The 20,484-nt window shown below is 39.0% G+C and overlaps 1 protein-coding gene across 3 annotated transcripts in view; it reads right to left on the bottom strand.

Moving 5' to 3' along the window:
• The window catches only part of sema6d.S (semaphorin 6D S homeolog), a 47,608-nt gene extending 27,358 nt beyond the window's left edge, over positions 1 to 20,250 (bottom strand). For 2 of the 3 annotated variants that reach the window (XM_041588291.1, XM_041588290.1), the window contains exon 1: positions 19,305 to 20,250. The gene's annotated coding sequence lies outside the window, so the exon portion shown is untranslated. The remainder of the gene's footprint in view (positions 1 to 19,304) is intronic. The other variant, XM_041588289.1, reaches the window with a different exon arrangement.
• Between the last annotated feature and the right edge of the window lie 234 nt (positions 20,251 to 20,484).

Raw genomic sequence — 20,484 nt, forward strand, 5'->3', positions numbered from 1 at the left:
TAATAGGATAACACTTTTTTGAATGTTTCTTCTGTTCTTCTTATTGCTTTAGTTAAGGCTCTAAAGCATGTCTTTTCTGTGTCTGGAAAACTGTAAGGATAACAAAAAGACGTGACCATGTTTCCATCACACCTATTTTGAGCTGATGCAGCAGAGGATCTCGGCCACATTCAGAGCCCTAACTCACCGCCATTTAGAGAAGGCATGAGCAGCCATACTGAAATGACAGGAGAAATCCTTGCAGGACAGAGAATTAAAATGTCAGGACACTTGTAATTGCATTCTCACATTTAGGCATGTACATCCTATGATAACATGTAAAACCCCAGGGTAAAATAGAGCACAGAATCATGTACAAGGAGATATGTGATTCACTGTGAATGCTTTTTTAAATTTTTTACCAAGAATCCCCCTAAAAACAAACAGTCTCACGGTTTAAAATTATTTTCTTTGTAGGTTATGTCCGTTTTGTTAATGCTGTTACTGCACCATTACATGTTATATAACAAGTTTGAATAACTGCATCAGTTGTTGCACAAAAGAATACGCTTGAATTCTTTATGATTTGGTTCACTTTTTTAAAGCACCATGGGAAGTCATGAACTAATTGCAAAAAAAAAAAAAAAAAAAAGATTAAAATATAAAAGGGATATATATATTAGTATGCTGCTTTGTTTAGGATTACTCAGCCAGGAAAAAATGGTATTAATTCTGCAATAAAAGATGACCAGACATTTCTTTTCTAATCAGAGTGAAGTAACTAGATAAGCCACTATCTGGAAACTGGAACAAGGCAGTCCAAGAAATCAGGGAAAGTGGATGCTGTACAGACAGTATGGCAAGTTTAAGCGGACAAAAATGTATAATTTAAAGCTTTAGGCCAACATTAAAAATTGCTGTGTAAAGGGAATTTTTTCCAACTTTAAAATAAGAACATCAGTCAATACACAGGTCATAAATATGTCATGGTTGAATAAAACATATGCACTAAATATAGCTAGTATTGATTATGCATTCATTTTTACCTTAAAATAATGTAAAGCATGAGGATATTCCCTCTCTGCAAAGTTCCATGAAATATATGTTGGAGCTGTTAGGCCTTACATACAATACCTGGCAAAGGTATTCAGACATTTGAGCTATTCTCTCATATTCATGTTCTATTTTTACTTCAGATCACTAAAACCAGTATTGTTTTTACTGTGACACGGTTTTATGGTAGAAACAAAATAGAAATGTTGTTTGTATTGAATCCCCACATGTTCGTATCTTTTGCAGCAACAAACTGTGGGATAGATAGAGCAGAGCGTGGGCACATGGGGGAAAAATAACTTTTTTGAGGGGTCCCAAGGGGAGGTCATTTTCAGGTAGGAACGCAAACTGGTGTTTCCACAAGATTCACAAGGCAGCATTCTGGCACATATTGTGAGCCATATGCCAAATACAGATAGATATTTTGTTTTCTGACTATGAAGATTTTCATTCATCCAGGGCATGGTATATCTAATATAAGTAATTATAAAACAACTGGACTAGCTGAGTAATCATTGAAGATGTTTCATTACTCATCCGAGCAGCTTCTTCAACCTCTTTGAAGAGTTACAATGTGCCATTGTGATTGGATTAGTGGAAGAGTTTATATGCCGAGTCCACACCAGTCAGTTGAACTGAAGAAGCTGCTCGGATGAGTATTGAAACGTCTTCAATGATTACTCAGCAAGTCCAGTTGTTTTATAATTACTTATTTTAGATATTTTGTTTTCTGTTGTTGAAGAGATCCGCTTTTCATTCAATGATTTTGAAATCATCAAAAGGGACCACTAGAATTCCAACAGCTAAAGAAGCAAAAAGCAAATTACTATGTGCATTTGTATATATACATTTTTATAGTGCTACTTGTAAAAAGAGCACTGTATATTCAAGTTTTTAAGGTTGTTATATAATGGGACACAGGGCAAAAGCCTTGGATATTGGTCAGCTCGCCGATCGCACAGGATGAAACATTTTTATTGGGCACCTTTGAAGGCGTTTGAACATCAGGCACATGTTAATGCTGAATAAATTAATGGTTGCAGGAAAGATTGTTATTGTAACGTGTATGTCCTCCTTTATTTTCATCCAATAGACAGCACTCCAATAGTATTAAAACCGTCTTTATTTGTAGGACAGCAGCACAGATGCAACGTTTCGAGCGGCACCCCACTCTTTATCAAGCATTTGTCCTCCTTTATTTCCAGGTAGAGTGCTGCGCGGAACCAATTTCTAAGACCCGAACCGCAACCCGCATATTTACCCACTTTGATCCGCTACCCGACCCGGACCCACAACTGCCTTATACGCAACCCAACCCGCAACCTGCCGACCACCATCAAACCGGAAGTGACATCATCAAAAGTGGCGGGACAGGAACATGTTTTATAAATCTTTAAAAGGAGTAAAATATAGACAATATTACATAAGATAAGAAATTTAGATGAGACCCGCAACTTCACAGACCCACGGGTATACCCGCACCTGAAAATCCTCCCCTCATTCCACAGGGTGTCTGCTTTTTTTTTTAAGGTAACCCATAGGTACCCGACGCGCTGCAGGACTCTATTTCCAGATATATAAATAGCAACTAATATTACCTGAACTCACTACTGTGCAACTTTATTCAGTAGGCCGGGTGATAATCCAATGTACAACATATACAGTATAGGGGGACAGGATGTAATTACATTATATCATTCACAGCCAGCTGAACCTTTCTTACATAGCTGATGTCAACAGAGCATCTGAAGTGGCTGCTGCTTTCCCTGGTGTGGTTGAGGGTAAAACAAAACTATAAAACTCTGCTAAATCATCATTTTAACATAAGAAATAGCACCTGCTGGGCAGTTGCAGCTGGGAGCCCCTAACATCAGACAAATATGTCTAACCTTGGGCTCCCAGCATTGGTACATCAGTGGTATGGTCATGTTTATATATCTACTGTACTACTGTAACATCTGACATTGTGTCCTGATCAAATACACAGGCACAATCGGTTCTAATTGAGTAGAGGGACGAGAGGAACACATGTCTCTGCTTTGTTCTGTATAGGTGTCCAATTCCTTTCTTTTTCTAGCTTTCTCATTTCCACATGTTTCCTTCAAGGCCGTGAATGCCTACAGTGTTTTTCCCCCCTCCTGCTTGTCAGTTAAGAGATTTCAGGGATACGGCATTGGAGAAAGGCAGAGGATTCCAGGGCATGATACTAATTGATTGTGAAAGAACAAATAACAGTTCTGTCACATAAAAACACCACTTGACTTGTTTCAAAGAAGCCCGCATTAACACCCCTTGATCTGTGTCAAAGTCAAGGAAAAAAAAAAAGAAGTTTAATATTAAAATGATGAAGCGCTACTACGGAAAATCGATGCTTTGATCTTAATTGGCTTCTGGTAGTGCTAGTTACATTTCAGTTGTTTGCCATCTTTTAATATTAGAGCAAGCCCATCCTTCCCCTTGAATAAGAACAAGCTGGCAGGATTCTTTCAAATGCGCCTGATGCTTTTTAATGATGTGAATGCTTAGTGCTTTCCTTTGACTCTCTCTGTAAACTAAACGCTCCTTTGATTAATAAAAGCACTTTGTGGGGTTTGCTTCTTGCTGAAGCACAGATAACGGCCTTCTTATTGTCAAATTTAGTGTTGAATAATTTATAAGCGTTAGATTACTACATGTATCCAGTCAACATAACTATCTTAATGGAAAGAACCAGCTTTCATAGAAAGCATTACTTCCCCCTAATGCCGTGCGGAGTGCATGCGTGTGGTTCTTTTTCATGCACCATGATTCCCTGCTCCACTGACTCTCAAATAATAATATTTTGCTGCCTGAGGCCATAACCCTAAAGAGAGTTGATACTGGGATTAGCACCAGAACAAGGAATGTGGCTTGGGGAATAGAGAATGTATTAAAAAAAATAGATCGCTAGCACCACTGTTAAACTAAAGAGACAGGGATAGTCCAGAGCTTTTGGACAGTGTCTAGGATAATTTAAATATCTAAATATCAGAAAGAATACCTACAAAGTTCTACATGATCTATACCACAGTCTCACAAAACAAAATTCTTTGAAAAGTGCATCAAACATATTGTCAGTGCCCCAATAAAATCACCTTATACCACTTTATTGTAGCCAATAGCTTCACATGGTGTAATGGAGTTGGACAAACAAGGTTACAAACAGTTTGTCAGAACACCCAAACTTGCATTTGTCCTGACCTAACCTCTCTTGATAAAAGAGTGGCTTCATCATCAATTCCTAAAATATACTAGACTCTGTTGTGAATGATTATGTGACAAGTAGTTCAGTGTAGCTCAAGGATTCTGACATACCCACATCACAGTACTAAAGAGCTCTAGGTTAGAGACATAAATAGAAGCCCAAGGGACCCAGTCCAAAATCCCCCTTTTTTCAGTAAACAATGCCTATCCCCCCAACAAAACCTTGACGCTGCCCCCTCCATTCACCCATAACTCTCAACCCTTGAGTTAAGATTGTTCTTGCCCTAGAAATGTTTTCTCTCTCTAGTTCTTTGTGTATACAGGTCCCCTCATATTTTAGAGCCATAGGCAGCAGAACTGATATTAGCCTAGGCACATAAAAGATAAAGCCTTTGGCGGTATTTTTTTGTTTTGTTTTAGGATAAGCCATCTCCTGCACACACAAGGGGAGATCAGGCTGTCAAAAATTAACCAAGTTTGTTAACGGATTAGCCATTCATATGACAGAATTAAATATCACTGAATCCACACAGGTGTGTAAAGAGACGTCCTATTTTTCAGACATAATAAAGAGTGGAAAGGAAACACGAATGCCCAACGAGCTTTGCCAGCATGCTCAATCAGCATAACAAACAAACTGCTTGACGGAGGAAGCACACAGCAGCCAGTCCAAAATGCTATTCAATGAATACCCAGCATGCATTAAACTCCGCCAGCAGCGAATCGTCATCCCTGGGTCAATTTTTATTTGAAATTAATCAATCTGTATATAGAAATGTTTTCATGAATATTAAACATTGAGTCACCTCATTGTACACTGGATTTGTTTTCACCGATTAGACTTCAAAAGCTTAGCAGGCGAATGCAAATGTCTACACTTCTTCCCTGCAAGTCGCCTCGCTATATACAAGGAGCTTCAGACATGAAAACAGGGCTGCTATAGACATGTATAGTCATTAATAATTGAAATGCTTTTATTGAAGTAAAGCCGACTGAAAACAGAAGGAGGGTTTTTAAGGTGGAATTTCCTATGCCCCAAGTTCACACTAGTGTTGCACAGAGGTCTTGTTTTAAAGCAGAGTTGCAAAGTCAACATTCAGCGCTTCAGTACGGAGAAAGACTGTGCTATTCATGTACACTGGGGTTGGACAATCCTGCCAGATATCTTTGTAATATGAATATCTGTCACTTGGAGCTGAAAATCTGTAGATGAGACCAGTGCATTGCACTTCCTACAGTTCTGATTGTTCTGGTTGTCAGCCCAAATTAACGGAACAATAAAAAGTTGATTATCTATACAGTGTATACTTTCCTAGTAACTAGGGTCCAATTTCTCTAACTTTTTTTTTATCCCCATGTAATGTATCAGACCAATGAATCCAGAGAAATCTAATTTCCTAATTGAATAAACAGATGAGCCAGTGCATTGAGTATATTTCAGTGATGGATGGTCACCCAGTTTTTATTTCCTCAACGTGTAATTACTTTGGTGAATGCTGCAGAAAAGAAAAGGACAAATTAAAAGTCGATGTAGCATTTCTGAATGCTTAAAGTCAAATAGTGATCCTAAGATGATGAGTCAACACTGATAATGGTAGCCTTATTTGCATGCAAAATACATTTTGCAGTAGCTCATGAATATAGTCAAAGTGAAAGCTGCCTTCAATTATAATCCTAATGAACACATTTTGTCAACCCTTTATAACAGCACATATGTATTCAAACACTTTTGCTTATTGCTACAAAAGCAAGTTGCAACTAAAAACCATTAGCAACCTATACAATCAAACACCATGTTTTTTTAAAATAATGTCATAAGCCTTAGGAATGCTGTGGGGTCCCTGTGGTCTTGTTTACTGTGCATCTTTTTTTATACTGCTACTAGAGTTTTTACAAATCATTGGTTACATTACTGCAAAAAATGTCACCATAAGTAGCAACTCCCTGTGGCTCTGCTAAGGTTCTACTATTAGACATTGGAAGAAAGGCACCGGCGCTTGCAAGGAAGAAGCAACCAACGTTTTACTATACAGTCTTTCTAGAAGATACTGTCACAAACAAAACATTTTATTCTGCTACCAAAATAATTAAAGAGTAAATATATTATTTAATAAGAAGGGGATCTCTTTATATTCTACAGCTATATCTTATTGTATGCAATAAACATGTCCATGCCCCTCTGCTTATTTGCATTGTTTACAGATGTGTGGGAACGTGATACATGAATGGAACTACTTTAACACAGTGCTATAAAGGTATGCATACAATAGACTGCTTGTCACTTATTTCTGCTCTGTTCTCTGCTTTCAAAAAACCACATGGCTGAGACTACCAATGGAGAAGGCCAACTACAAGTTACCCAGTGTGACCATCCCTATCTGATGTCATTCAGTAAGGCTCTAGCTATGGAACTTTCCGATAAATTGTCAGAATCACTGGGGAATCACAACCTGCTGCCTTCACAAACAAGGCTCCAGTTAAAACTTACTAGCCATTCGGTTTAAAACATAAAAGGGTGACAGTTTGACTTCTTTGTAGTGTTGAAAAATGGCACTGAGCCACCCATATGGCCTTAGCAACATGTTGGCATGTCATCTTTAGAAAAGTGCAATAGGGCAAATCATCTTGATCAATTTGTGTCACAGGAATCATGGATTTGATTTGTATATCCCAAAATTATGTCAGCACTTTGTTTCATGAAAGAGAGACCTCAATATTGTATGCTAAACACCTCTGTTCACCCATATTCCCTTCAAGGTAGGCATATCTGGGAGAGATCTGTTCGTTTGGTGAGGTCACAAAACGAGCAGATCTCTCCCCGATATGCCCACCTTGAGGTGGGCAATATAGGGCCCAACGACTGGATCACAATGAAGGGAATATAGGTGGTCAGATCACAGGACCGCATCAATGAACAGATGCGGTCTGCGATCCAACAAGATTTTTAGCCCCGCCCAATCGACATCTGCCCGACTTCGGCCAGATATCGATCGGGGTAGCCTGTCTGAAGCTGGTCATAGACGCAAAGATCCGATCCGGGCAGGTTAAGATTTCTGTCAGCTGCCGATAATTTCTCTGCATGTATTGCAGATCGTACAGTTTTCAGTGGGAGACGGTCACCAGCTTTGTCGGACATAACTTTCGTACGATTGCTGTCAGGGGCAGAACATCGGCTGATCTGTTCTTTTACTACTTTATTTGATCGGAATGGTTAGTGGCAGGTCGGGAGATGGGGAAGTCCGATCGATCTTTGCATCTATGGCCAGCTTATGGGCCCTATATGCAGGCCAATAAGCTGCCGACTCTGAACTGCAGCTTTTATCGGCCTGTGTATGGCCACCTTAAACCCAGCTCTCACATGTATAACTGTGATTATCAAACAGAAGAAGTTTACTTGGACCTTTGTGACCCTTGTTGATTACAGAACAGCATTATATAGTTCTTTCAGGGCCATAGAACAGATAACTAAAATTATAAGGGTGTTGCTACTGCACACTTTTTCATAAACATATTTTTATATGTATGGTGGTCCTGGGGATTCTGTTAAATCATTTCTATATACATATTACGGTAACCTAGACTTTAAGTTCTACAGGGCAGGGACCTCCTTCCTCTTGTCTCTTTAACATTAGCACTTAAACATGAAAATTAACTGTATTTTTATGTTACTGTATTGATCCCCAGTTCACTCTCTTAACATATTATTCTAGTGTAGGAGTAAGTAGCACTATATAAATAAAAATATACATACATATGAGCACTCCTGCTGTAACAAAACTATCTCAAGCTTCAACAGGGTTATTTGTATAATTGAGCAATTTAGCATAGTAGAAGGGATAACAATGGATAAAAAAACACCCATCAAAAATACAAAAAACATACAATTCTGAAAAAAGTCATACCATTATGAAATTGCAACAAAGTTGTATTCATAGGAACAAATGTTTCCAAGCAACCCCAGCATCTTTGATAAAATATCACTTTTCTTTTTGAATATGTTGCTTCTCATCAGACTAATAGCATTTCACCAGGGCCCTGTATAGCAGTGAAGGGTTTAAAAGGGGATTTTAACTAATTGACATGCAGGAGGGTTGTGCATAACACAACTTGGCAATGCTTGCTTCCTTCTGCAGTGGAAGTGTTAATGCCCTCTATAGTCCTCAAATTGCTTAATCAAATGCAGACTTTGTTCCAGTCACGCAAAATTTCCATATAATGGCTGAATGGCAGCATTTTGCCTCAATCTTTTGCTAACCATTTGGATTGGCACAGATACTTTTTTCTGTACTGTTATTTCAGGACATAAAAAGAAACCGAATATTCTACTTCAAAAATCTCTTCTAATTATATAAACGCGCACTGTGAAATAAACCCATGAAGCTGACGTTTTTTTAAGGCTTAAAGTAAATGAAGGCATAATTACTGGGATAAATATACTACACAAGCAGACAAAAATAAACATGGATTGATACCTTGATGATATTTCCTGCTGAATTAAAAAGTGTGGTGCTGGGAAAGAAGAGCTATATATGTCTGTCGAGATAGAGCAACTCCCTATTGGTTGATCATGCGATGTTCAGGCTAGTAGGGAACTTTCTCATGGAGGAACAGTCCCCAAGTGTGACAAATGTCCCTTTAAAGATGCAATTGAGTGTCCCCCACATAACTTGCTTATGTGGGCCAATCAGCTTATGCTGCCTTTACATCATACAAGCAACCAACCCAAATGACTCATTCAGGAAGGGCAACCTTTTGTGATAGTAGTGCACTGTGCTTAACACTCCATTTTGACTTACTGTATAGTTCCTTGTGTCATTTGTCATCATCACTCTGATTTAAAACAAGATTTGACTTTTTAGTCCCAAAAAAAAAAAAAAATAAGTTATTTCTTCTGAAATTTCTTGTGTTTGTTTTTATATATAACTACAGAAAGATACATTGCTAATTTACTGAGACCCCTATTGTTTCTACTAGAATATGATTGAAAAGTTAAATTAAACTAATAGTGACCTTTTTGCTGCATAAAGAAAAAAACGCCAATGCAAAGTCAATGATAACTGCTAGTTACCTGAACTCCATTTATCACTGTACTTTCCTACATTTGTACTACCACCATGCTTGGCTCCTTCATATGATAAGAACAGTGGCAGCAAGGACTGTACGACCCCCAGTATATCCTTGCTTAATACGTTGTTCAAAGGCACAAGGCTGCCCATAGCAATTGGTATAGCATCACTATTCATTTAAATTTAATAAGGTAAGAGAAAAAAAATGTAATGAGGTTAATTAGCCCTTTAGAAAACCGGTTACATGCTTTGTTATTAAACAGTAAAGATTGAAATCAATATAAAGTCATTTGCCTACAGTCACTATACAATACAGAGGATACAGAATACATCCAGAATGCTATGGGTTGTAGTTCATAAAAGGTCTACGTTTAATACCCCGGGACTATAATGTCTTGCCTGGCCCATGCAGCTCAAATAATATAATGGGAATGGGCCCAAATCCTTTATGAATGGGAGTACCATGATAAAGTATGAGCAGAGTTTACTCTCTCCATCTGCTGCAAGATTACAAGTGGGAAAGTCACAAATCATATTATTTTCAAACATGGAGTAGTTCCTTACAAGGCATACAGAGTAAATGATACCAATATTTCAGTACAGTGCCCCTTTACTTATAGATTACCCAGCACACATTTGCAAATATTTACAGTTATTTGCATGTCTGCTCCCATTTTTGTATCTGGTATCCTTTGCTGTTGCTCAGAATGTGAACATTCCATCCGTGGGGTAACAAATGGGCAAGTCTGTATGCTGTTTGCACAGTTAGTTTGACTAGAGAATGTGGGATCAAGGCAATGCTGGTTGCACAGACACATCTATTATTCATTGATCTAACACCTACTGTGTACTGATCTGCCACTTTCCAAACCTGACTTGATTAATGTATGCTTTTTTCATCATCTTTCTCTCTGGGGCTATAAAATCATTTTTAAAAAATAAAAGCTACAATGCCAATTTGCTATTTCAGACTATATTTTATATTGTGGAGTTGGGCAGTTCAGGAGTCTTAAGCTTCAATGCAAGAGGGAACAGCTACAAAGGAAGTGCTTTGTGTACAAAACTCTCATCTAAACCCAATGAAAGGCTGACCAGTTCCCCTCCTCTCTTCACTCCAAACTCTGGCATCACCAGTTGTTTGCCCCATTACAATAACACGTTGTTTCTGCTGGAACCCACACTCTATAATAATATCAATAGGTGGTACCAGTGTAACTACATTATACTGGGCCCCACAGCAAATTAATTTTAGGGCCCCCAACATATCCAGGGGTTGTCTGTTTTACCAACATATGTTGAAATGTCTCATTAATTAGGGACTGGTGGGCCCCCTATACCTTCTGGGCCACCCTGCAGATGCAGGGTCTGCTTCCTCTGTAGTTACGTCCATGGGTGGTAGTGTGCAACTAGTCATGAATTTGATTTATTTTTCTTTTAATTACTGTTGATTTTTTTTTTATTATTTGGTGGACTCTTCCCATCATAATGCAGTGTGCGCATATAGCTGGGTGTGCCCCCTTTCATTAGCAACTGTATAGACGTTTATGGAAAGATAAAAAAAAATGTTCACTCAGTGTTATGCACATCTGCATGCAAATGCATTCAGGGCTGCAAACTGTATATGAATATACTTGTACAAAAGGGCATTGTCATGGGCAACTGACACTGCATCTACTTGTTGCATTAGAATAGATAATAAATAATACAAATGTACATTTTAATGATTTTTTTCTGAGTTCTAACAGAATTGCCTGTAAAAATCCTATATCACAGTCTTTGGAATAGTCTAGTCAATAACATCATGGCAATGAATTATGATAGGGATGCCCAGGCATGGATCTCAAGCTTTTGCTACCCCTACAACGCCAAAGTATTCTAAAAAAAGCCAGAAAGTTCTTTGAGCATTGTTTCATTCATGTTCTTTTTATATTTAGGAAAGTTGATGGCCCTGGTTTTTTTCACAAGTGGGAACATGCCTCAAACACTTCAGTGAAAAAAAACTCTGCTCCCTGTGGCTTTGTGTGCAGATACAAGTCAATGGGGTACCATGGGAAATCCCAAGATGCCCTGTCAATAGCAAAGTTGTTGAGTTGGAAATGTACAGTGCACATAACAACAACTCAGAAGCAAACAATTTGACACATTAGCAAAAATATGGATTAAATAAAACATACCCAAAGTTTTTTTCATGATGTACACAAAGACATCTTCCTTCAGTGTAGCCCATGTCGATAGGAAGATTTTAGTCATAGATATTAAAGCAGAGGATTAGAAATTCTATTTACATCAATGATGATATCAGCACCACAGTCCCACCTATACAGCTCCCAGGAATAAATGATTATTACAGTGTTTATTTCCTCCAGTGTCTCTCCTGCTCATTTTTGATGGCAAGAATATGCTTTTAAGGGGGGGGGGTATCTTTGACATAACACTATCCTGATAATAATAATTATTCTAATTCATACGGCAGACACAGAATGTAATTTTTATCCCGTTGCTAGTTTCAGAATATAGCCAGTGGCAACCTCGGGGCTTGTGCACGGTAGCACTTTTAAACCAAGCATTTGTGTTTATTCTGCACCTTATAATGCTTCCTCTGTGCCATGTAATGTCAACAAGTATTAGCATTTATACATTTCCCCCGCTGCTTATAGAATATAGCAGTAGCAGTGTAGGTAAAAGCCCTTTCTAAACACAATATGTGCATTTGCGCAATCCATCTTGCATAGGCCCAGTGTTTAAATATGTATGTTTAGCTCTAAGTAGTGAGGCTGCATCCAACTTAGCAGCATGAACTATAGAATACACCTCCCCGGCACACAAACATGCTTTATTTCCTTCTGATCAGGACACGAGCCAAAGCAGCATGGACAAATCAAGGGCTGGTAACAGAGCATGGAGGTGATGAGATTCTAAATTCCTTTGTGTGTTCTGGGAATTTCATCCTCAGAACAAAATATTCTGGGCTGCTAAAACATGACAAAAATGAACAGCCCAATGGGTATTAAGGGATATCATTGTTAGCAATCAGGGGGAATAGAGAGGGTTATTAGTAAAGAACTGCCTGCCAGCACTGCCTTCCAAAGCCATAAATTAGATAATGATAACCTCAGACACCGCTCTGGCTCCAGTCAATGCCCATCAGTCCATCTGCCATAGACTGTTCATTTCCAGATGTTTCCAGCATTCAAAACACAAACAGCTATGTGGCAGGCTTTGGGGCACTGCATATCCACAAAGTAAAGCCAATAGTTACTTTCATGCAACAGCTAATACCAGATATTCCAGCTAAGTGCTGATAAACTGTTGTCCATTCTGGCAGTGTACAGCCTCTGCTCCAACATGTATCAGCCTGAGTTAGCATTACAGTGGGGATGGGAGGGTTTGGGGGGGGGAGCAGAGGGCTATGCAAAAGTGTAGCCATCAATAAAGCTGCCATTAGTCTGTAAACAATTTAGAATTACATGAGGAACAGATTACAGTGCTTCAATCCAAGACCAGTAAAGAGAAAACTCCACCCAATCAGAGCATGAAAAAGGTATATACCTCAGGCCCTGGGAGCGGTGCCTCTTTACCAAAGGGATCAGTCTGGTAAGGTGCTCTCCAACTGCTGAAAAGGGTGCATATGTATTTTTTAAAAAAAAAGCCTTAAAAACTATAGGGAAATTATAGGGGAAATATACTAATACATTGCGTGTATTACAACGTGAATGTACCCTATTAATAGGCAGCGTTTGCAGTCATAACCTTAGTTATTCATGTTTTATTACATCCCACAGGAAAGGAGCTGCCATTGATTTCTAAATCTCAACTGGTCAGCATAATGCTCCTTTAAACAGAGGGTATAATAGCAGGTTACTACTACTGGAACTACATCCATAGAAGATTTTTTGATATATTCAAAGCAAGCAGCAAGGCAAATATGTTTTATATTTGTAAAATAAAGCATACACATTCCAAACAAGGCATGAATAGCATGATATAGGCTCTAAACGAATGGGTAGAACACTCTAAACATTTGCACATAAACATAAAAGCTGTAGCTAGTTAAGAAATATATTAGTTTGTTCTTTGACATTCCGGAAGGCATTGACCCTATTTTGCCTGAACCTCTGGATGATATTTCAGCAGATGATTCAGGTTAGTGAATAGTCATATCAATACACTAACACAAATATGCAGATAAACAAGTCTCTCCAAACACAAAAAGAATAATGTGACGGTAAAGCCCTATTTAGAAACATAACCCTCAGCTGCAATTCAGTGACTGGAGAATGCCTTTAAGCGGTTTCAAATCACAACAGCAGAGTATGCATCAAGTTTCTACAAGTTGGTGTAACTACAATGATTATATTCTTCAAGTGGAGGGGAAAACAACGCTTTGCAGTTTCTAGATTGGAGTATGTACTCGAGTAGATATGTAAATATATATATATATATGGAAATGTATATATGGAAATATTAAACACCTTAAAGTTCAGTTGTTTTCAGATAGTTCAACAGAAATAAAGACTTTTTCCAATTACTTTCTATTTGTGACTGTTTTTTTTTTTTAATAAAGTTTAATTTTTTACCTTTTAAAACAGCTCTAGGAAGGGGGGGTCGCCGACTCTTTTACTGTTCTAAATTGATACATTAAATTGAACATTTGTTATTTGTCCCTGCTGAGCAGAATCCCCAAGTTTCATTAAAGGGATCCTGTCATCGGAAAACATGTTTTTTTTTTAAAACGCATCAGTTAATAGTGCTACTCCAGCAGAATTCTGCACTGAAATCCATTTCTCAAAAGAGCAAACAGATTTTTATATATTCAATTTTGAAATCTGACATGGGGCTAGACATATTGTCAATTTCCCAGCTGCCCCTGGTCAAGTGACTTGTGCCTGCACTTTAGGAGAGAAATGCTTTCTGGCAGGCTGCTGTTTTTCCTTCTCAATGTGACTGAATGTGTCTCAGTGGGACATGGGTTTTTACTATTGAGTGTTGTTCTTAGATCTACCAGGCAGCTGTTATCTTGTGTTAGGGAGCTTCTATCTAGTTACCTTCCCATTGTTCTTTTGTTTGGCTGCTGGGGGGGGGGGAGGGAGGGGGGTGATATCACTCCAACTTGCAGTACAGCAGTAAAGAGTGATTGAAGTTTATCAGAGCACAAGTCACATGACTTGGGGCAGCTGGGAAATTGACAATATGTCTAGCCCCATGTCAGATTTCAAAACTGAATATAAAAAAATCTGTTAGCTCTTTTGAGAAATTGATTTCAGTGCAGAATTCTGCTGGATCAGCACTATTAACTGATTCATTTTGAAAAAAAGTTTTTTTCCTATGACACTATCCCTTTAAAGACACCTGAATTAATACAATAGTTGCTAATATTACACAGATACTGCTGTGCAATGTTTCAACTAATTGTATCAATTGTAGAAAAAAAAACAATTGTATCAACTAAAATTTTTACAGGGTGTATTGTAAAATATAATGATATTAGAACTCACTGAGAAGATCCATGGCCTTAGCCTGCAGGGGCTACAGCTGAAGTGTTTCTATAAAGGTCATTTAACTCTAAGGTGACTTACAGAGCCTTACATTTTAAAGTTGGGGTTTATATTATTTCTTATAATACACAAAAGTGACATCAACAAACACTAAATTATAACTGATGACATCACAATATAAAGACGCATATTTAATTTACACAATTTATAATAAAGCATTAACATTTTCAGCAGCATTGTACAATAAAACATTTGACATACAATCAAATCAACATTCCTATGTTAGTTCTGTATTACAAGCAGAAAGCTATGTTTCTACCATTGCTCTGTTTTCTTTTTCACATATTTGATTTTTCTCTGTAATAATTAGATGGCACTAATTACCTGTATTTGACAATATCTGTGTTACTTAAAGCCATACAGAGTGCAAAACTAACCTTCTGCAACGGTGCTCTAAGTTAAAGAAACAGTGTTGTAAGTTAAAAACAGACCCTGTATCCAGAAAACCTCAGATCCCTTGAATAATAAATCCCAAAATCTAGCAAAATTAATCAAGCACACCCCCTGTTTTATATTTAACCCAAGGTAGCCAGGAGTGAAACCCATTGAGCGCTGACAGCTAGCAAAGCCAAATAAGAAGAAGAGAGTTGGGAAGCCATTAAAGAAACAAAGGAATCTCAATGTTCTTGATGTTAACTTTTGTTGCTATGGCCCTTACAATGCTGGCAGTAGTATAGAAGAGAAAAAAAACTCCAGCCAGCTGTGCTGTTCACAGTCGGATAATTTCTCTATAGCTCTGAATGGTTAAGGAGCCAGTAGTCTGTTGTGACCAAGGACAGAATGATAGATGATCTACAGACTGAGCCCAAGTTGAAAAAAGAAGGCAGAAGTTCACTGCAGGGTTGTAAAAATGCTAATATGGGTTAGTTAACAAAAGACTAATGGAAGAGAAAAGTTGGGGAAACAGACATATCTCATGTACGTGTGTGCTCTAGAGATTTGAAGCCTATTCCTTCTCAAACATTAGCCGTGTGGAATGAAGACAATTTACTAGCCTTCCTGTTTGAATAAACTGAATCAATACATTATTCGCAGCTTGCTTCTCTCTGTGCCAGACACTGAATAGAGACCATAAAATACCTCCCACAGCACTAAGAATTGGCATAGGATGGAGAAATATGATTTTCTGTAAACAGTTCGCTGGCCATAATAAAGGGCAAAACAAAAATCCTACAGCCGTTTTGTTTTTGAATTTAAAATTGGCAGATATTCTGAAAGGGAAGAACTTAATTGAATGGCTTATATCAATTTTTAACTGTAACCATAATGGCTTATCTAATGTATGAAAACAGATCAACAGGGTGAAGGAACTGCTTTGGCTGGTTTAATTACAAAGCACTTTACTGGTGTTAAAGCACTGAATAGAATATTCACCCATGAGTAAATAATACACATCCTATCCTTAGTTCATTATAGTGGAAAAATGTATTAGTACATGATCTAGAGGAGAGGGGGGCAACCTGTGGGTCCTTAAGTGTTCTTGAATCAGCTGGTGCCCCAAACAGCTGTCAGTTCCAGATTTTAACATGGACATTTCGGGGGTTATTTATTAAAGTCCGAATGCCAAAAAACCCAAATAAAATTTTTTTTACTATAAAATACGAATTTTAAGTGGGAATAAAAACTCGATTGTTTCTGGATTAATTATACGCCGAGAATGGAAAAAGGCAGAATCAGAAAATCCAGCATCTCAGACCGGCTAAGGTTGCATATAAGTCAACGGGAGAAATCCTGAAGATACCTTGATTTGCACTGGGTTTTGTGCAATAATCGGAAGAGTTTTCTGGTGGAAAATCCGAAAAATTTGTACGATGTGTTTTTTTCACGATTTTTTTCCAACAGGAAATGTTCAGGAAAATGTATTGATAAATAAGGGGGAAAAACCTGTGCGGATCTGGTCAGATTATTTTTCAGAAAATAATGAGAAATTTGGACTTTGATAAATGGGCCTCATAGTTTCTGGCTCCTACAAGGTGAATGCAAAACCTGATATGTAATAATTGCTAAACAAACAGATTGACAGGCGACAGCTATTAACCTGACTGTCCATCTTAAGGCCCAGGGGCTGGGTGTGGCCCTCCAATAGACTTCTATTATTTTCCCCAGCCTGCTTGAAAGCTCCATAGACTTCTATGTCTGGTATCAATATTTTAACATAATCAGATCAGATAATCTCCCCCAACACATGGAACAAGGGAAAAAGCACAGAGTTAATCACGCATCAACATGCAATGTAAGTCAAAACAGATATCTCTGCACAGGTTCACCTATTAGTCAGCAGAACACATCAGGACCCTACATGCTGTAATTTATACAGTGATAATTAGATCTGCAGAAGGTCATCCAATTTAAATGTGTTATTACACTAGGACTAATTTAAAGACTGCTTCATGACAATGCTGCCTTCAAATAAGATATAGCCAATGAGATCTTTCACCAGCAGAGCTGCAAATAAAGCTCACATCATCTAAAGACCATGTCGTCATGTTTGTTATTTAAAGCAACACTGGCACATAATCCAGGTGCTACAATAAGTGGAATTAACCCACTGCCCTTTACTAATGGAAAAACTACAATTTACCAATCACTGTTCAATAATTGGAAGGTACAAATTTGGGCAAATCACTTAGTTTACACTGTTTGCATTTTTTTCATCACAGCCAACCAAGTAACATTAATTTTGCTACATGCTAATACATTTTTTTTTGCTGTATATTGTGGGGGAAAAAAAGTTCACACGTGCTCATTTCTTGAGCAGGTATAATTAGATCCTCCAAATATGCAATTAGATTGCAGTGACAGGACCCATTCATCTTCTTATGAATTTCTTTTGAGCAAAGTAAATGTTTATAGACTGAAAGCAAAGCTGCTTGTAGAAATTCTTATTAGGTAGACGGTTACATTAAGCACACGAATGTCTTGCTCTGGGCACAAATAAAGCTGAATAAAGGCATATTCCATTACAGCACAAAAGCACGGTCTCACACTGAGCTCCTTGTAAGCCAGACACCTTGAGCATACAAACAAGCATCTCGGCTAGTGCCTGCATAAAATAAACATTAAAGTGTGCAGCGACTATACCAAGCATTTATTTCATAGGAGGATATTGCCAAGTCAACATTATATTTAAATATAGTGTATATAAATCACCAGAATGCATGAATATATTGTAAAATCGGTGACTTAAGGCTCATGGGTGGGTAAATGAACTCTAGACCTCGAGAACCTGGGTGCAATGTTTATGGATCTTCCTGTGCCACTTGGATCTACTAAATGTTGACTGTCAGCTCTATGGCAGACTCACCAAATGTGTCTGCAAAATAAAGTCTGTGCAGATGGTTGTATTTATTAATGCAATAATATAATAATAATGTGCTTTATTCTCTTATATAGAAGATGTCGGCATTGTGTTAGGGTTAAATGTACTAGGGTGGGGGTTAATACATTGCTAATTGAATTTTCCAAGGCACACATAGAATAATAATGACACAGTCTGGTTTAGAAGCTACTTTGCGAGAGAGGTTATAATAAAAGAGTTAAGTAAATATATATAAATATATCACACACACGCACAGCAAAGGACTTGGCACGCTGCAAAGCAACTGGTCTCCGTAGCAGTAAGTGCTCTGTTCTGTGACATACGACAATACTTTGGAGCCCTGAGGTGTGGTTTCGGTAGGTGGTGCACTACTGAGGTTTTCACTTCATCTATAGCCACGCAATCGTCTTTGCAGAAGCAGCGACCTTTTCCAAAGCGAACCAGGTATAGACATAAGATTTTCCAAGCTATTCCTTGGGTAGTGCCTAAAATGTCCCAGAGCTAAAGCAAAACACTGCTTCCAGCTACTCAGCAGCACACACACGGCTGCAAAGGACTCTCCTATTTGTTTCCATGCATAATTTATATGCAAGAATGAAATTTAGCTCCCTCTACATCCCGGCACATTGCTGCTACTCAACAAGACAAGGACCCAGGCACGATTTGCCATAGTATTTCCTTACATTGCGTATGACTCCACATAGAGAATCACAGGAGCTGAATTTTCAGGCCACTTAACAGCACTGGCACACACTGGGGCACATACACAAAGCTCATAGACTTTCATCATCCAGCAGATCTAAAGCAGACCCTCCACATAGCTTGGAAATCATTGGCATTTCACTGGGATCTGACACACATGCAAAGACTAGGCTCTGAAACAACAGCACTCAATGCATGGGACCCCTGGCATGTCAATATTAGACACCCAGCAATGTGTTTGTGGATAAGTCGTGTACATAAGAGATGGGCAATGCCCACTGGTGAAGACCCTGACAGGCACATGGGCTGCGGATAACAGGTACCCCCATATAGCAGGGCCCCTCCCCACCCACACACAATAACACACACACACAAACACACACAGTATAATGTAGAAAGGAAAGTTACCCAGTGGAATGATTGTGCGGCTGCTGTTACTTATCCGTGGGAGCAGCAGACAAATGACAGATCCCCGCAGCCATCTGCTTAAGTTTGAGCAGCTCCGACAATAGTCCACATAGGAGGCTTCCGATCCAGGGAACATCCAATTGGGCTTAAAAGGCTCCGTACATCCCACAGCCCCGGCCAGTGCCTTGGGGCCCAGCTGTGTAATCTGTGTGATCTTCAAAGCTCCAGTCTGATCAAATGGCAGCAGCGAAACAGCGGACTGGCCGAGCCCCCTCTACTCCAGCAGCTGCACCTCCCCCCGCGCACTTCCCATCCCCCTATAAACACAACCCTCCGCCAAATACAACTTTGCCCCAGCAGATCACTTCGCTCAAGGGGAAAAGATTCCCGGTCAGTCCCACAGAGGAAAGAAATCCATCCACACACGCCCAGGCTGCACGGCTAAACTTTGCCTCCCCCTGGCACACACGCCCAGCCTGCTAGTAAAAATAGCCCGGCTACTAGATGCACCTCACGCAGGAGTAGCGCCTGTGTCCCAGCACTCTCCTCGCTTCTATCAGTGGCCCCTGTGGGGAACGGGGATAACAAATGTTTCTATCCCCTCTTCAATCCTCAACTGGCAGCAGCGAATAAGCGGGACAGGCAGCGAGCAAAACAAAGTGAGGCCAGGCAAATGGTGTAATTGGAGCCATCTCCAGTCAGTCGGGCTGCTCCTCCCCCAGCTCTGATCCTGCAGCAGCAACACACAGTCACATTTGGAGGGTCCTCCTAGGTCTCTTCTTCTTGTCTCTCTCTCACACGCACTCTCAATCAATCACAGTTGCCGGGTCTCATTTTCAAGACCAGTCAGCCACAAAACCGGCCGAAAAACTAGCCAAGAAGCACTTCAAAAGTAGCCCAAAACAGAACATGTGCAATGAAAAATAAATCTAAAGAAATCAATGTGAAAATACGCCTTTTATACATTTTCACTGTTTGACAAATGTTTCCACGAATCATATTTGGACATATTTGTCCGTAACTACAGGAGGTACAAGGGGACCCATAAGGCCTAAATACCATTTTAATAAATATGGATAAAACAGGTCAACCTCTAAACATTTTGGAGGCCAGCAGATTTCTGCCCCACAATTGTTTGAAATTGAATGAGAGAATGCATAAGGGCTAGTCCACACGGGGA

The sequence above is a fragment of the Xenopus laevis genome, chromosome 3S, assembly GCF_017654675.1.
Source record: "Xenopus laevis strain J_2021 chromosome 3S, Xenopus_laevis_v10.1, whole genome shotgun sequence".
In the NCBI taxonomy this organism is placed as follows: Eukaryota; Metazoa; Chordata; class Amphibia; order Anura; family Pipidae; genus Xenopus; species Xenopus laevis.